General features: G+C 46.8%; 1 long non-coding RNA gene across 1 annotated transcript; it reads left to right on the top strand.

Annotated features, from left to right (window-relative positions):
* Nucleotides 1-254: 254 nt before the first annotated feature.
* LOC140693139 (uncharacterized) lies at nucleotides 255-4,874 on the top strand. The gene is made up of 4 exons (XR_012068835.1): nucleotides 255-466; nucleotides 1,857-2,107; nucleotides 2,265-2,462; nucleotides 4,606-4,874. It is a non-coding gene; the product is annotated as an uncharacterized lncRNA (long non-coding RNA).
* Nucleotides 4,875-15,885: the final 11,011 nt, after the last annotated feature.

Raw genomic sequence — 15,885 nt, 5'->3', positions numbered from 1 at the left:
CACACAAACAGGTGAGGGTGCCCCCGCCCCACTGCCCCACCGCCCCGCCCACTGGTGGCAGCACTGCCCCAGCCTCCGGCCGGTGCCACCTGCAGGTGAGGACGTCCGCGCGGCCCCGCCCGCCCCGGCCCCTCCCAGCTGCCCCATAAGCCTCCCCCCACCCCCGTCCTGGCCGCGCCCTGGCTCCCATTGGCTCCGAAAGTTCTGCCCTCGCACGTCTAGCCTCGGGAGGACGCAGACGCAAGCGCTAGGGGAGGGCCCCGCGGCGTTGCCATGGATACAGACGCCGCGCTCCTCGCGGGCCGGCGTGCGCTTCTGGGGCAGGCAGCGGGCTCCGGAAGTGTGCAGCTGCCCGGGACCATGGCGGTGTTTGCTGCTGGGGATGGCGGCTTGCTTGGCCGGGCCACTAGTTCTGGCCGCGTCAGTCGGCGGCCGACATCCTTTCTGGGGCGGCGTCTCACAGACGGTAAACGTACGGCCGTGCCGTTGGCGGGGCCAGTGGACATGGACCGGGGTGGGATCCGGGTTGGTGTGGCGGCCGGGGAGGGCTGTGGTGCCGGGGAGCGGGTTGGGGCGGGGGGGACAGGGCTGGGGCACAGCCTCCGGCTTTCCTCCCCCTCGGGCTCTGGGGCTTGGACCGCGAGTCCGGGTAGCCCTGCGTGGCCGCGGCCTCCCAGAACCCCTGGGAAGGGCAGGTGGAGGACCCGTCTTTTATGAAGCGGGGCCTTACCCGTGTTTTGAAGAGCCCCAGAATCAGATGTTGGAATAGGGTGGTTTATCAGCCTTGTATATCAGCAGGGAAATTTCAGTTCCATCCAGATGTTGGCTCCTTCGATAAAACTCAGGAGTAAGACAAGGGTCAGTGTCAATTAGCAGTTATCTAGGGCTTGACTCAAAATAGACTGTGCGGGGTGTAGAGATGGTAGATGGGCCCTCCCTTTCAAGGTTGGTAGTCTTCTGGGATTAGAGGCCTCAGTTGAGGATTACATCCTCATCTGCAGTAATGGAGGTTGTGGGAAACATTAACACAGAGAAGGGAGGGGTGTTGCTGCGGTAACTCATTAAAGAAGCCAGGACACTTGCCTGGCTCTTGTGTAGGAGAGTCTCGCCTAGGGTAGGGCAGCAGTTATCAAAGTGAGTCCGAGGCCCCTGAGATGCAAGACTATTTTCGTAGGAACGCCGGGAAGTCACCTGCCTTTTGCACACTCTTGCACTCCCGAGTTTCCTGTGGGATTTTCCAGGGAAAACCTGGTCTGTGATATCACAAAACAGGTAATGTAGAGACAGATAGAATTAAGCTCTCACCAGTCCAAAAGAGATTTTCAGAAATTAAAATCACTACTATTCCTCTCATTAATGATTTTTGTTTAGAAAAATATACTTATTTTTTGCTTAAGAGTATTAATGGTAACATATAGTAGGTTGTTATTATTTTTAAGTGAACTCATAAGCATTTTTTAAAGTTCTTATTTAACTTCTAACACAGGAACTATTGATAGATTTAACCTACATAAACAGCAGCCTTTTGAAGTCCTCAGTAATTAAGAGTGTACAGGGGTCTTTAGGCCAAGAAGTTTGAGGGCCCCTGGAGAACGGGTGCTCAGGTACTAGTCAGGTGCTTAGCGTTGATAGACAGATGCCAAGATGTCTTCTGCATGTGCTCCCGGACTCGAAATAATTGGCCACACAGAGATCGGTGGGCAGTGCCTCCACTATACAAACCAGAAGCTGCTGAACGTGTCTTGAGTCTAGGCCATGTGCTGTGCAGAGCTTCCCATTGTATCTGTTCTATCTAAGCTGGGATTCCTGTGCAGAGACCTGGCCCTGAAGACCCGCTCTCCTTTGCTCCCTCCCAGGTACCTTCTGTGTTATGTCAACCCTCCGGAGGGCTTCAGCCTCCGTAGGGGCGTCTGTATCCATATCGCCTTCCTCCTGAAGACCCTGCTGAAAATGGAGGAGTCGGTGCTGGTGATACCCCCTTGGGGCCGCCTCTACCATTGGTAGAGCCTGGACATCCACCAGGTCCGGATTCCCTGGTCTGACTTTTTTGATCTCTGAAGTCTCAACAGAAACATCCCTGACACTGAGTACGAACAGTTCATTGCAGGTGAGATGGTGATCGTTTAACTGGGGCCAGACGGTTTTTGTTCTGGTTCCGATGTGAACATCGGGCCGTCTTGCTTCGGGCTTGTCAGTCTGCTTAGGGGCCGTGCTCATGTTTCCTGCACTGCAGGTGAATTTGGTCTTTCCACAATTTTTCTCAGGAAATATATCTGAAGTGTATGAGCTCTGTGTTCCCTCCCCTCTGAAAACCCTGGCCTTCTGGTGAGATGGAGCGGTGACAAGGAGGCCACTGCCACAGAGGCTTTGTCCCAGCAGGACTCGCTCCCAGGGCATTAAGGGCCATTCTTACCTGAAGGAAAACACGATGTATGTGTACCATGGGCCACGTGCTGGAGAAGGTATGTAACCTCTCATTCAGTATAATTTGGTCCTGCTCAAGCTTCCCATTTTACTTTTTGTAGGAGGTAAGATTTGAAGATTTTCTTTGAATACAGCTATTTAGAGCTTATCTATTTTTTAATTGAAATGTGGTTGATTTACAATGTTTAGTTAGTTTCAGATATACAGCTGTTTTGTTAGTTTCAGGTATACAGCATAGTGATTCAGTTGTACATATACATAGTCTATTCTTTTTCAGGTTCTTTTCCATTATAGGTTGCAAGATACTGAACATTTTCCCCTGTGTTCTACAGTGAATCCTTGCTGTTTGTCTGTTTTACATATAGTAGTTTGTAATTGTTAATCCCAAACTCCTAAGTTTGTTTCCTAAGTCTGTGAGTCTGTTTTTGTTTTGTAAATAAGTTTATTTGTATCTTTTTTAAAAATTCCACATATAAGTGGTATCATATGTTACTTGTCTTTCTCTGTCTGAGTTATTTCACTTTAGTGTGATAATCTCCAAGTCCATCCATGTTGCTGTAAATGGCATTATTTCCTTCTTTGTTACAACTGAGTAATATTCTTTTATATATAAATACTACATCTTTATCCAGTCATTTGTCAGTGGGCGTTTAGGTTGCTTCTATGTCTTGGCCATTGAAAACAATGCTGCTGTGAACATTGGGGTGCAGGTATATTTTGAAATTAAGGTTCCCTCTGGATATATGCCCAGGAGTGGGATTGCTGGATCAAATGATGTCTTTTTTTAGTCTTTTGAGGAATCTCCATAATGTTTTCCACATTGGCTTCACCAAACTACATTCCAAGCGATAATGTAGGAGGGTTCCCTTTTCTCCAAGCCTCTCCAGCATCTATGGTGAGTGGATGTTTGAATGGTGGCCATACTGAGTAGTGTGAGATGATAACTTATTGTAGTTTTGATTTGCATTTCTCTGATAATTAGTGATATTGTGCCTTTTTTTCATATGACTATTGGCCATTTGTATATCTTCATTGGAGAATTGCTTGTTTAGTTGTTCTGCCCATTTTTGGATTGGGTTGTTTTTTTTTTCTTATTAAGTTGTATGAACTATTTTTATAGTCTACAAGTTAAGCCATGTTCAGTCTCATCTTTTGCAAATATTTTCTCCCAATCCATAGGTTGTCTTTTCGTTTTGCTTATGGTTTCTATTGCTTTGAAATAGCTGATAGGTGTAACTAGGTCCCATTTGTTTATTTGGCTTTTATTTTCTGTTGCTTGGGTGGATTGCCCTAGGAAAACCCTGCTGAGATATATGTCAAAAAATGTTTTGCCTATGTTTTCTTCTGAGAGTTTTTTAGCGTCTTGTCTGTTTAAGTCTTTAAGCCATTTAGAGTTTGTTTCTTTTTTGGTTTTTTTTTTTAACTCTATTATATCCTTTCGATTTGTGGTTACCCTATTTTTCAAGTATATCAACCCATTACCATATCTATTTCCTTTAGACTGATAATCACGTAGGCTCCAACACATCCTAAGAATAATGAGAAAAAGGAAAAAGAAAGAAAAAAAAATCTATCTTTTCTTGCTACCGTCTCCCTTTCCCACCATTTTGTATTTTGATGTACTTTTTCTTTTTTACATCTTCATGTTTATTGTCTTGTAATTCGTTATGTCATTTCCAATGATGGTTTTCCCATTTCTATAGCATCCTGCTTCCTTTCTGTTTAGAGTAGAACTTTTTAATGTCTCTGTTTGGTTCCATATTGCTGAATTATCTCCCTAACCCCCTCCCCCCTGAGCCTCTGAATACTCAGTACAGGGAAGCCAAACCATCCTAGCCTTCATCGGTCCTGGGATGCAATCTTCAGAGTGGGAAAGAAGAATCATTGAAAAATAATATTCTGTTTGTTGCTTTCTACCCTTGCCCAGAGAGTGAGAATCACCTCTGAAGGCGGAGGAAGAAAGATGGGGGCACGGGGCACAAAGTCTTTTCTCCTTTTGCTACTGAAAAAATGATTTCTTTTGTAATTAGTGATGATGCCCTTTAAATTGGTAAGATCGAGATTCCACAGCGTCAGCGCCTGTGAATAACCAGCTGGGAGAAAGCCCTCCAGGGCCCCTGTAGTGGGAAAGGCAGCCCCTCTGAGCACCTGTTGTTCTGTATTCTTCCTGCCTCCACACAGGTTCGCTAGGCACCATGCAGGACGATGCAGTTCCCCAAGGTGGAGGACTGGGAGACCCCTGCTTGGTGGCGAGCCACAGGGGCCCACACTTGAAGGACAAAGTGAAGAGTAGTGGGACAGGCATAGGAACAGAGGATGGTTGAGACCCAGGATAGTTTCCTGGAGGCCAGCAGGTGAGACTGGCGGGGCAGATGGGGCCCTGGTGCATGGGCAGTCCTTGAGGGATCTGAAGCAAAGATATGAACCAAGATACTGGATTCGTATGGGGGTAAATCGCCCCCTGGAGGCCGCTGGGCAGTGCAGCTGGCCCAGGAGGAGCGGGCACTTCCCCAAATTTGGGTTGACAGATCACAACCAACTCACTGGGAACCGAGAGGTACAGAGATATTGTTAACTTTTTGTCCCTCTTCCTGGAAAAAAATTGCTTTCTGTTGAATAGCCTGTGTAGTTAGTGAGAAATAAAGACATGAAGTAACATTTCCTCAAAAGTCATCCATTGTGTAGTTGTTAATAAGTGTCAAATGCAAACTTGAATAGATTAAATCAAACAGTCATCATCATATTTTAAAATCTTTTAAAATAAAAAATCTTGCTGCCTTTGTTCTTCATTTCAGGGTTCACTTGGTGATAATAGTAACAAAAGCAACAGCAAACCTTTAAAGAATTCTGTCCTGCTGTTCCAGGAACTCTGTGTTCATGACAAACCAATGAGGTGGCACTTTACAGGAAGGACAGTCATTAATCACACAGCTAGTAAATGGCAGGGGTGGGACTTGAACCCAAGCTGTCTGGCCCCAGAGCCCCCTCTCAGGCCCTTCAGTGCAGCTTATCACTTGGTATGCCCAACACAGGCCAGCATTAAAGAGCAGCGTGACCTTGGCCAAGGCTGCTTCACTGCTTGGCCTCTGTTTCTTCATCTGTAGAATGGGGGTGTTGGCAGTGAACTCTGTGAGCTCAGTGGTCACTTCCTCCAGCTCTGCTATTCTACTGCTTTGAGTTAATTTAAGAAGTATCCGAGCCCCTGAATGGCCCACCCATAGGCTGGCGCTTTGCTAGGCCGTGGGTTACGGAGAAAAATAAGATCAGCCTGCTTCTCCAAGGAGCCTGTGTCCCTCCACGGCAAACGGCTTTGAGGCCCAGGCTCCCTCGCTGGCAGTCGGGGACTGGGCAGGAATGTCTGATAGAAGATTGAGGCAGAGCCCTTCCGGGAACAGTGGTGGCCACAGAGCTATCAGGAGCGGGAGCATCTGTCCAGGCTTCTGAGAGGGGGGCCCTCATGAGGCAAGTAGCCCCCCAAACTAAGCCCTCAGGACAAAGATCCAGCCATTCCTGCAGTGTCACAACAGAACCAGTCCATCCTCATCACTGTGCCCATGTGCTCCATTGTCCTGGGGCCTTTCTTTCCCCTACACCCAGAAGACTCTTCTCCCTCTCTTCTCTGAGTGTCCCCTCACTTCACCCATGGTCCCTGCTTCCTGGGCCACCATCTCTGGAGTTGACGATTTGCCCCATCACACCCTCCGTTTGATCAGGAGCCTGGGTTGACCTCCTTGTGCTCACTTTCCCCCATGAGGTGATTTCTCCTCCTCTCTTGGGAGCACCTGGAAAACCCAGTCCATTCCTAGCAGTGCCTGCCACCCTGGCCTCCCTGCTCATCTGCCTCAGTCAGGAGCAGCTGGACCACCAACTCTGTATTGCCTCACCGCCTACCATCAAGACGTCAATGTTGATTCTCCCTCCACCACCCAGTATGGTCATTGTAGGGTCTTCTTCTCCGTCAGCCTGAGCCAGACACCTCCCATTCACCCTACCCCCGGGCTCATACCCGGGCGTGTCTCCACCCCAGGTCCAGCCTCTCTCCTTTATGTGCCCAACTCTAGCCATCCAGCTGCTTCTCCACCAGCCTCCTTGGCCCTCCTTCACCCTCACTGGGGCATCATGCACTGACTCCTCTGATTTCCTACCTGTCCACGTTCCTCTTACTTCCACTTCCCCACCTTCCAGCTCTGCATCCACAGTCAGCACTCTCTTTATGACAAACAAAACTCCCTTGAACCTTGATCTTTTCATTTCCTCACCAGGACGACCTCCATCTCAGTTCACCCAGCTCTATTTGTTCTGAGCCTGCAGGCAGCAGGCTCTCCCAGCACAGATTACTAAGACTACAAATCAATGCCCAGCATGTTGCCACTGCCAGGCAATCCTCCAGGATTTCTCTAGTGAGCACATTTCACCACTTGCCACACAGTGGTGTCAACATTCTGTGCTCTCTGCACACCTCTAAGCTTCCCTCTGTCTCTTCCCTGACTCCCAGCAGATGGCCTTGCCTCCTGCTTCAGAGAGAATGACATCTTACTGGAAAGGAACTCGCTCACCTGCAGCAAATCTGCTCACCTCACCTTTTATCTGTCCCTCTCCCACCTGGACTCTAGCTGTAGTGGTTCTTAATTTAGTGAGTTTAGTTGACATATATATACACAGTTAAAAGCTTAGCACACTATAGGCTACCTTCTTGGGCTTACTTTTTCAATTTAACATAGAGTGTATGATGCATCCACTTCGTTGCATGTACCTGCAGTTCATTTGTTTTAACTGATCTTAAATATTGTGTGTGAAAGTAACACAAGGCAAGTGTAAGCCAGGATTCAGGATGCTGGTTGCTTCCTGTGAGAAGAGGCCTAGGGCAGGATAGGACACAGTATGTCACTGTCAATAGTCCTGTTCTGGTGCTGGGTTATAGGTTCACAACTGTTTCTTATAATATTAATTTTAATAAATAAATACTTCTGACAGGCACCTTAGGTGAGAATGTGTCATGAACCAAGGTATACAATGGATAATATTACATCATTATTGTTATGTAATCTTGTTATAAAACATATTAATCATAATCCTACATTGTTATGTGTTATATATTATATAGATACATGAATTATATATTATGTATATAAATAACTACATATGTATTGTATACTATCTGATAATAAATAAACAGAACATAACATGCTAGTATATCTACTATTATGTATTATTTAATAAATAATATACTATATCCTGTTATATGACATGGCACCTAATCTTTAATCAAATAAAAATATGTCACTATATGTAATGGTAATTAATAAAATTAAATGAAAAAGCCCGCAGCTTTTAACGCCAACACCGCTCCAGCTGCCACTGTCTATCTTCTTCCCTTTCATGGTCGAGGTCCTCACGGTGCTATCTGTTCCCACTTTCATCTCGTTATCCTGAACTTTCCTCCGCCTCCCATCCCATGCTGCCTTCTGCCCTGGGGTCCCTCTACTCACCAGCGGCCTCTGGGGCACTGGTTTCCGGGCATTGTCTCAGGCCCAAGCTCACCCGCCTGTCCGCCGCCTCTGCCACCGCTGATGGGGACGGGGCGGGGGGGCAGAGTGCACCTGTTGTCCTGGAAGAGAATACAGCACAGACTCCGTGACCAGCAGGAGGTGTGGCCGGGACCTGCAGGACTGGCGGCAGAGCCAGACTGCATCCAGACCTGGGGCACTAGGAGTGTGAAGAAGCCCAGTCCTCACTGCCCCTGAAGTGAGGAAAACACCCTCAGGTGAGTTAAGGTGCTTATGACCTAGATCTGTTGGCTGGAAAGGACAAAGGAGTCCCTAAGGGGAGGGTAGTTGATGTTCCAGGCCCCACCAAGGCCCTAAGGGCTGGCGGGGAAGCAGGCTGGACGCTCCACTGGACCCAGTGTCCCCTCGGGGGTGGGGCCTTCCAGAACAAGCCAAAAGCCCTCGGTCTCTGGGGGGAACGCGGCAGTGTGGGAGCATCCCTGCAGTGAGTCAAGTGACGTCAGGGCCTGTGGGATCCGTTTTTATGGCCACATTGAGCCACAGCAGAAGCCACGGCAGGAGTGGATTCCTGTCTCTCCAGCTGACATCCTCGTGTCTGAGTGCCAGGCTTCAGACCCGATCCCCTGGGGCGCTAGGACAGTTATACACAGAGGCGGCTCGGGGAGGCCTCAAGAGGGCGGTACTGGCCTTCCTGCCGACACGATTACATGAAGATCAAACAATCCATCGATGGGAAGAAAATAAGAACCATGGTCACATCTGGACCGCAAGCTTAGATGTGGTATATGGGTGATATTTATCGACAATCTGGCGAGGATCTGGTCAAAGCTAGAGGCCAAGGCAGCAAACCGGTAGTGACACTAAGGAACATCGTGGTGCAGAGGCTGGACTGGGGGTCTGCAGGCTCCTCCCAGGAGGAGCCTCAGTGTTTGGGACGTGGCTAACGTGCCTGCTTCATGTCACTAGCAAGTGATGCCACCTGTGGAAAATCAGCTATAATCCTGAGCCGGGTCAGCCCTGGGTGATGTGATAAAGGCTCCTACAAGAGGAGGCGCCAGACGGATAGTGAACCAACCAACAGGCTGATGAGTTTCTGGCCTGTGTTTATCGTGCTTTCGTTGCCAAGAATGAGGAGAGAGTTGAATGGCTCACCATGAAGATTTTAACAACTTAAGAGAGTTCCATGTCTCACTGCATTTCAGTGTTACCCGGAGGAATTCAGGAGGTGTTTAGACCCAGAGGGGACTAACGGCCTCTTGGTTCCTCATCAACCTGGCAAGCCCACCAGCCCTCTATGGCCAGACCTTGGCAAGTGCCTTCCCTTGTTCTAACAAATCCCTTTCCACTCTCGCATGTGGTATGCTTTTATTTTTGTTTAATTAATGGGAATGAAGATACCTTACAGCCTCTTCAGACCTTTCCTTAGGCCTTCTGCTCTTAGGCCCCGGCAAGGGGGCCTGCTGCCCTGGGTCCTGCACTGCAGAGGGTCCCTCTGGCCCTGACACTTCCTCTGGCCACGCCCTCCATGGGGTGGAGTCAGCAGGGCCAAGGGGACAGGGTCATTGGCTCCTTCCCGTGCTCTAGAAACCCAGGACCCCAGACGCCCTGTCTCAGCAGCCCCTGACCAATTCCTAGTGCCTGCATCGGCTCTCCTGGAAGTTCAGATTCCCAGGACTCACAGAGAGGCCAAAGGGCAGCTGTATGTATGGAGGGTATGAGCAGATCCCGGATGTGAGTTCTGAGTGTCCCCCTGTGAACATCCAAGGCCACTTGTGGCAAGGGATGGACCCAGCATTGGGAAGAAAAGGGTCAGGCAAGTGGTCAGAGACTGGGAATCAGCTCTCACCACACGCTCACTTTCTTTGCTGGACTCCACTGTGTCTTGGAATTCTAAATTTGAACCTGGCCTTCCACCTTATAATGAACGTCTATTTGTAAAGGCAGGACTTTAGAACCTACTGCACTTAACATGTTTACATGTATAGGATGTGAGCTCCCAGGTATGCTCTGGCCCTGCACTTCCAAAGGTCCAGAGCAGTTATGTTGGCTCTACTGAGACTGTAATTGGTAAAGACCATCTCCAGAGAGGAGGGGCTCCTGCTTCACGCTCCAAAGTCAGGATCTTCTGAGTGGATAAAACAAGGGACACTGTGACCCTCATTGTAAATTGATTTAGAATAACACCATAGTGTCTAAGACGTGTGTGTGTGCACGCGTGCACCTGGGGATGTGTGTGGTACATGACTGTGTGTGTGTGTGCTCACTTGCACCTGGGGATGTATGTGGTTCTGTATGTTATGTGTGTGTGTGCACCTGAGGACGTGTGTCGCTGTGTGTATGTTATGGGTGTGTGGGTGGTACAAGACTCCATGTGTGTGTGCTCGTGGGGATGTATGTGGACCAGAGCCAGTGTGTCTGCACGTGTGTTTGTGTGTACTTGCATGCATTACTTTTAATAGTAGAAGCTGTCCTTTAGAAATACGATGTAGTAAAAATTGTATGATGTCCTTTGCTGTATAAATCAAAATTAAAATTATCTTCAATCACCAGAAATTTAGTCCCCCTCAGATTCTGTTTTTTTTCCATATTGATTATGTCCTCATTTTACTGATGAGGAAACTGTAGCTTAGAGATGTTGACTGACTCAACCAAGGGCATGGAGCTCGCGCGCCCAGGGCCAGGACCCAGTCCAAGCCGCACTGCTCCAGAGGCCTGGAGCCCTGCTCATGATCATGCGTGGCCTCTTGGCGGGGGAACAGATTCTGATGGGCTGTGGCCAGCGTGCAGGCTGCCCGTCCCGGGGACTCGGGAAGCCGGGTGGAGAGTACCAGACAGCAGACAAGAGTGAAGGGCTGCTCAGAAGTCAGAGTTTCCTAGGTCTTGGATGAGGAAGGAGGCTCACTGCTCATCCTTGATCCCTTTGCTGGTGGCCAAAAGGGACCAAGGCCCACGAGAGCACTTCTGGGAGCTGCCTGCCAACACCTGGAAAAGGACTGCTCAGGACTGGCTCTGCAGTAGGAGCAGAGGAAGGAAATGTCGCCTCCTGGTGGACATCCTTTGTGATGGCAGTAGGAGGCCTAGGAGCCTTGGTATCGAGGTGGCAAGGCAAGGTCCTAGTGGATGATCGTTTCCACGTGTCTTAAAAATCATTGCTTCATATATTTTATCCATTTTGTGGTTTATTTTAGGGTGGTAAATATGGTCAGTGTTACTCCATATTACCTAGATTAATTAATTTTTTTATTGTTAATTTTCTCTTCAGTGATTTGGAAGCTATATTGCCTCTTAAAGAAAATTCTCTCTAAATCTTTATAAATCATCTCTAAGTTCATAAATTTTTATGCAATTGGACCAGTATTCCTATAAGAGTCTCAAAAATGAAATAATCTATTAGATCCTGTTCCTCAATAATGATAAATTTAGCATATTTTACCTCTCTGTTGTTCTAAATTGTGTGTGTGTGTTTGTGTGCTCCAGTTACTACTTTTTAGACAGTTGCTTTAAGTTTGTTACATTAACAAAGAAAATATAGGTATATACATCTTGGATTTCATTGCTCACTACCACTATTTAATCCCATGTCTTTCCCACTTTTGAGTTATTTACTTATTGGGATTTCCCAATCAACTGGACACATGATTGACTAATTTTTTTCGAGCGGTGGACTTGGAAAACTTACATATCTATATGCAGATTTATGTTCTCCTCATCAACATCTCTCAGAGTGTTGTTGATGGCCCAAGCCTTGTTTTAAATTAAGGCACTGTTTTTCACCACCAAAAAAAAAACATTATTAATTTAAGGTGCTGTGTTTTAATGGCTGGCTATTCTTTTTTGGTGAATGGATATTAATAGAGATTTCCTTAACCTTCCTCCTTCTTTTTGCCATAACTCGAATTCATTGAGTAGCATGTTTTTACCATTACTCAGATTGGCTTCAACTTTGACTTCTGCTTTAAACCATCACCCCACTCTTTTTCTCCATGCTTATTCCTGAAAAAGTGAGCTCTCTATTTGTTTATAGGTGGTTCCCGTCAAAGATTTGTGACTCCCTGTCCAAAGTTCCAAAGGAAGAGAAAAGGAAAGATTCCTGTTTCTGGTGGTTACATTTTGTCAGGTTAGAGATCTAGTTATCCGTGTGGCTGCAGTGGAATCTGCAATATCTTGGCTCAGAGTTTCGTTTTTCTGGCTTACTAGGGGAACCGCATTAGCTGGGGTCACGTCGCTGTGGCCGTTGTCAGGATCCTGGGACTGAGGCAGCCCCTTTGCCTCCTTGTTATTTTGATCTTGCAAACTGGGTCCCAGTTATGTGAACCCTGCACCTGGTGGCCAGGATCGCCCCACACGTGACGTGTACCCAGTTCCTTGGCGTCCCTCACTGCTGTCAGCTAGTTCCAGTAAGAGTACGTGATGGCTTCCACTACTGTCCTTCCTCCATCCTCTCCAGGCAGGCCCTCCTTTCCCACTAGTTGGCCCTAAGCCTTCTCTCCTGCGCTACATACGCTGACGGAATTTCTCAGGGTTTCCAGCAGGTAGATGGGTCTCTTTTATGTTTGGACCCCTTCAGTGCTTGCAGTGAAAATATAGGATGTGGGAAGGAGGAGCTTGGGGATTCTCCGTATCTAGGGGCTCCCTATCCAGCAGATTCAACTAACGGTGGATTGAAAATATTGTTGAAAAAACAGAAAGTTTCAAAAAGCAACACTTGAATTTGCCATACACTGGCAACTACTTACATAGCATTCTTGTTGTATTAGATACCACGAGTAATCTAGAGATAATTTAAAGTACACAGGAGGACACAGTGAAAGAGAAAGTGACAACAAATATATGTGTATATTCATGTATAACTGAAAACTTGTGCTGTATGCTGGAATTTGATACAACTTTGCAAAATGACTATAACTCAATAAAAAATAGTTTGTATATATATATAAAAGTAGATGGGAGGATGTACATGAGTCCCATGCAAGTCCTATGTCATTTTATACAAGAGGCGTCAGCATCCATGGATGTTGACTTCAGGGTGAGTCCTGGAACCAGTGCCCCATGGTTACCAAGGGATTACTCGAAGTCCAGGCTCCTTATCCCAGCCTGCCATGTCCCCACATGGTCTGACTCCTACCTGTACCACACTTCCCTTGTCACTCTCCTCCAGCCCTGGCAGACTGCTCTCTGATTCTTGAACAGGCCACACTCACTGCGCATCATGTCTGGCCCTTAGAAATACCCGTTACTTTCTGAGCATGGCTCTGCTTTCACAAGATGGGCTGCATTGTCACTAGAGAAGTCAGTGTGGAGGTTCCTTTAAAAACTGAAAATGGACTTAACTCATGATCCAGCCTTCCCACTCCCGGGCATATGTCAGGAGAAAACTTTAATTCAAAAAGTCACATGCACCTCAATGTCACAGCAGCAGTATTTATAATAGCCAGGATATGGCAACAACCCAAATGTCCATTGACAGGTGACTGGATAAAGAAGTAGTAGTATATTTATACAATGGAATACTACTCAGCCATGAAAAAACAAATAATGTCATTTGCAGCAACATGGATGGACGTAGAGATAGTCATTCTAAGTGAAGTAAACAAGAAAAAGGGAAAAATGCCATATGATATCACTTATATGTGGAATCAAAAAAAGACACACATGAACTTAAATACAGAAGAGAAACAGATCCACAGACATAGAGAAACAAACTTATGGTTCACAGGGAGAGAAGGGGATGGGAAGGGATAAATATGGGGATTCGAAAAGTGCCCCTCTTGGGGAGTGATGGAAATGTTAGCTATCTTGATCATGGTGATAGTTTTCTGGGTGTAGACATTTATCAAATTCACCAAGTAGTACATGTGAAATATGTGTATTTTATTGTACAGGTATCATACCACAATAAAGGTGCCCTTAAAAAAAAACAGAAAAACACTGGCGGCATTTTGTCCTACGTTTTTATGTGTCTTAAGTGAGTGGGTCTACAAGATTCTGGTCTGCCATATTTTCTGAACCAGAAGTGCCCTCCTTCCTTTTTCTTTGGTAAACTGTCAGTGGGTGGCATTTATTCCCGTGGCTTCAACTGCTCTCTGTCCACTGATTAACTGTCAAATCTTTTCCAGCATGGACATCTCAGTTCAGTCCCAGAAATATACTTCTAATTGACAAGTAGACATTCCCATTTGATTAGCCCATAAAAACCTCAAGCTCTGTTTGTCTGGATTTACACTCTCTCAGAACTAGTTTTACTTTTTCAAACAATGGCATCACTGTCCCATCTCTTTTCTGTGCCAAACATCTGGGAGTTTTCCTTTACTTTTCCACTCCCTCACCCCCATAAGTACTACAATTCTATTACTTAATGTCCCCCAACTATGTCCCTGCTTCTTGCTTCCCACTGTATTAAATCACACCCCTTGCTAGTCTCCCCAGTGCTGTTCTTTAGAGTGAACAATCCACTTTGCTCACTTATAATGACTAATCTGTGTCACTCTCCTCCTTAAAACCCCAAAGAATTCCACTCTGCGTGTGTGAGGAAGTCCATGCTCCCTGATTTAACGTCACACCTTCTCATCACCTAGTTGCTGCTTTTTTTCAGCCTCAGATTCCGTTAGTTCCTCACAGCCTCTAGCCTCACTGACGTTCCTTCCCTATGTGCAAAGTGCTCTTAGACATGACCAGGGGTCTGCACGAGACAGGCAAGCTGCTGAGAATCCCGTCCCCACCACGCACTCTCCTGGTCTAGAGATTTGCTGGAATCCGTCAGATGTCAGTGCAGAAAGCATTTCCTCTCTGACACCTTCCCTACCTTCTAGAACACAGCCCTAGGCAGTGCAAGAGCACCTCTGAACATATAGTATATATGATGCCAAGTGACTCTTACCACATTGTTTTGAAAATCTATTTAAATTTGTATCTTCCACGACACACTGTGATCTCCTTGAGGGATGGGGGGCTGTGTGGTATTTGTCTAGACAGCTAATGTCTGGCACAGACCCCGGGCCATCGGAAACAGTGTGCTGACTCATCAAGAAGAATTGTCGTCTTTGCAACGTAAGAAAGACTACATGCTCTCTGATCTTACACCATCAGGCAAGGGTCAAAATAATTTCACATAGAACTACAGAGGCAAAATATGTGTATTCTTTTCCTCTTTGTGAGCCCGAGACCATAGGCATCCTGGAATGGAGGTGTCACTCAAAGCTGTCTGTCCCCTAGGCTGTCACGCCCAGCTTCAACATATTTTTTAGAAGTTGTAGGGATATGTGTACATCACCCCGTCTTAGAGCAAACGGTGCTTCAGCCTGACCAAGTTTAATGTTCATATAAAAATCAGAAATCTTCCAAACTGAAGCCTGAAGACACATTTCCCTTTTCTCCTTCTAGTCTCTCTGCCATCTGCACCCCACATCCCCACTGCTCATCTGCGTCAGGCCACGTTCTATCTAGAAACATTTCCGGTGGGACACTTGGATAAGAACTAATTATAGCAGTAATGAAACTGGTCCCATGAACGTAGGCTCTGCACAACAAGGATGCTTTGACCGGAGGCCTCAGCCGCGGCCTGCAGGATCTGTTCACGTGGTCTGCCTGGCTTCCCTGCAGATGTTGTGCAGAAAATCAAACCTGCAGTTAAAGTCATAGAAGACCCAAGAAATCCAGAAAAATGCAGTGAGATTCATCTCCTTGGGAATATTTTTGAAAACCATCGAGTAATATGAAGAAGAGATTTAAGAGGTTCGTTTCAAAGCAGATGATGTCCAACTGCAGGTGGGTCAGTTTTGCCATTGTTGCTCGCTAGTTGGCTTTCTGCTGCTTCTAACACGCCACTTTTAAGAGAAGTGGCCTGAGTCAGCCCTCAGAGCAGAAAGGTGAGCTGGGCCTGGAGACAGCCAAGCTCCTCTGCTGTGTAGTGACCCGCTGAGAAGGAAGGGTTGGCCCAGGGCTTCCTCTGACTCTC

Source organism: Vicugna pacos, unplaced genomic scaffold, assembly GCF_048564905.1.
Source record: "Vicugna pacos unplaced genomic scaffold, VicPac4 scaffold_19, whole genome shotgun sequence".
Classification (NCBI taxonomy): Eukaryota; Metazoa; Chordata; class Mammalia; order Artiodactyla; family Camelidae; genus Vicugna; species Vicugna pacos.
Note: the sequence above shows the minus strand (reverse complement) of the source record. Positions and strands in the feature narration are given on the sequence as shown.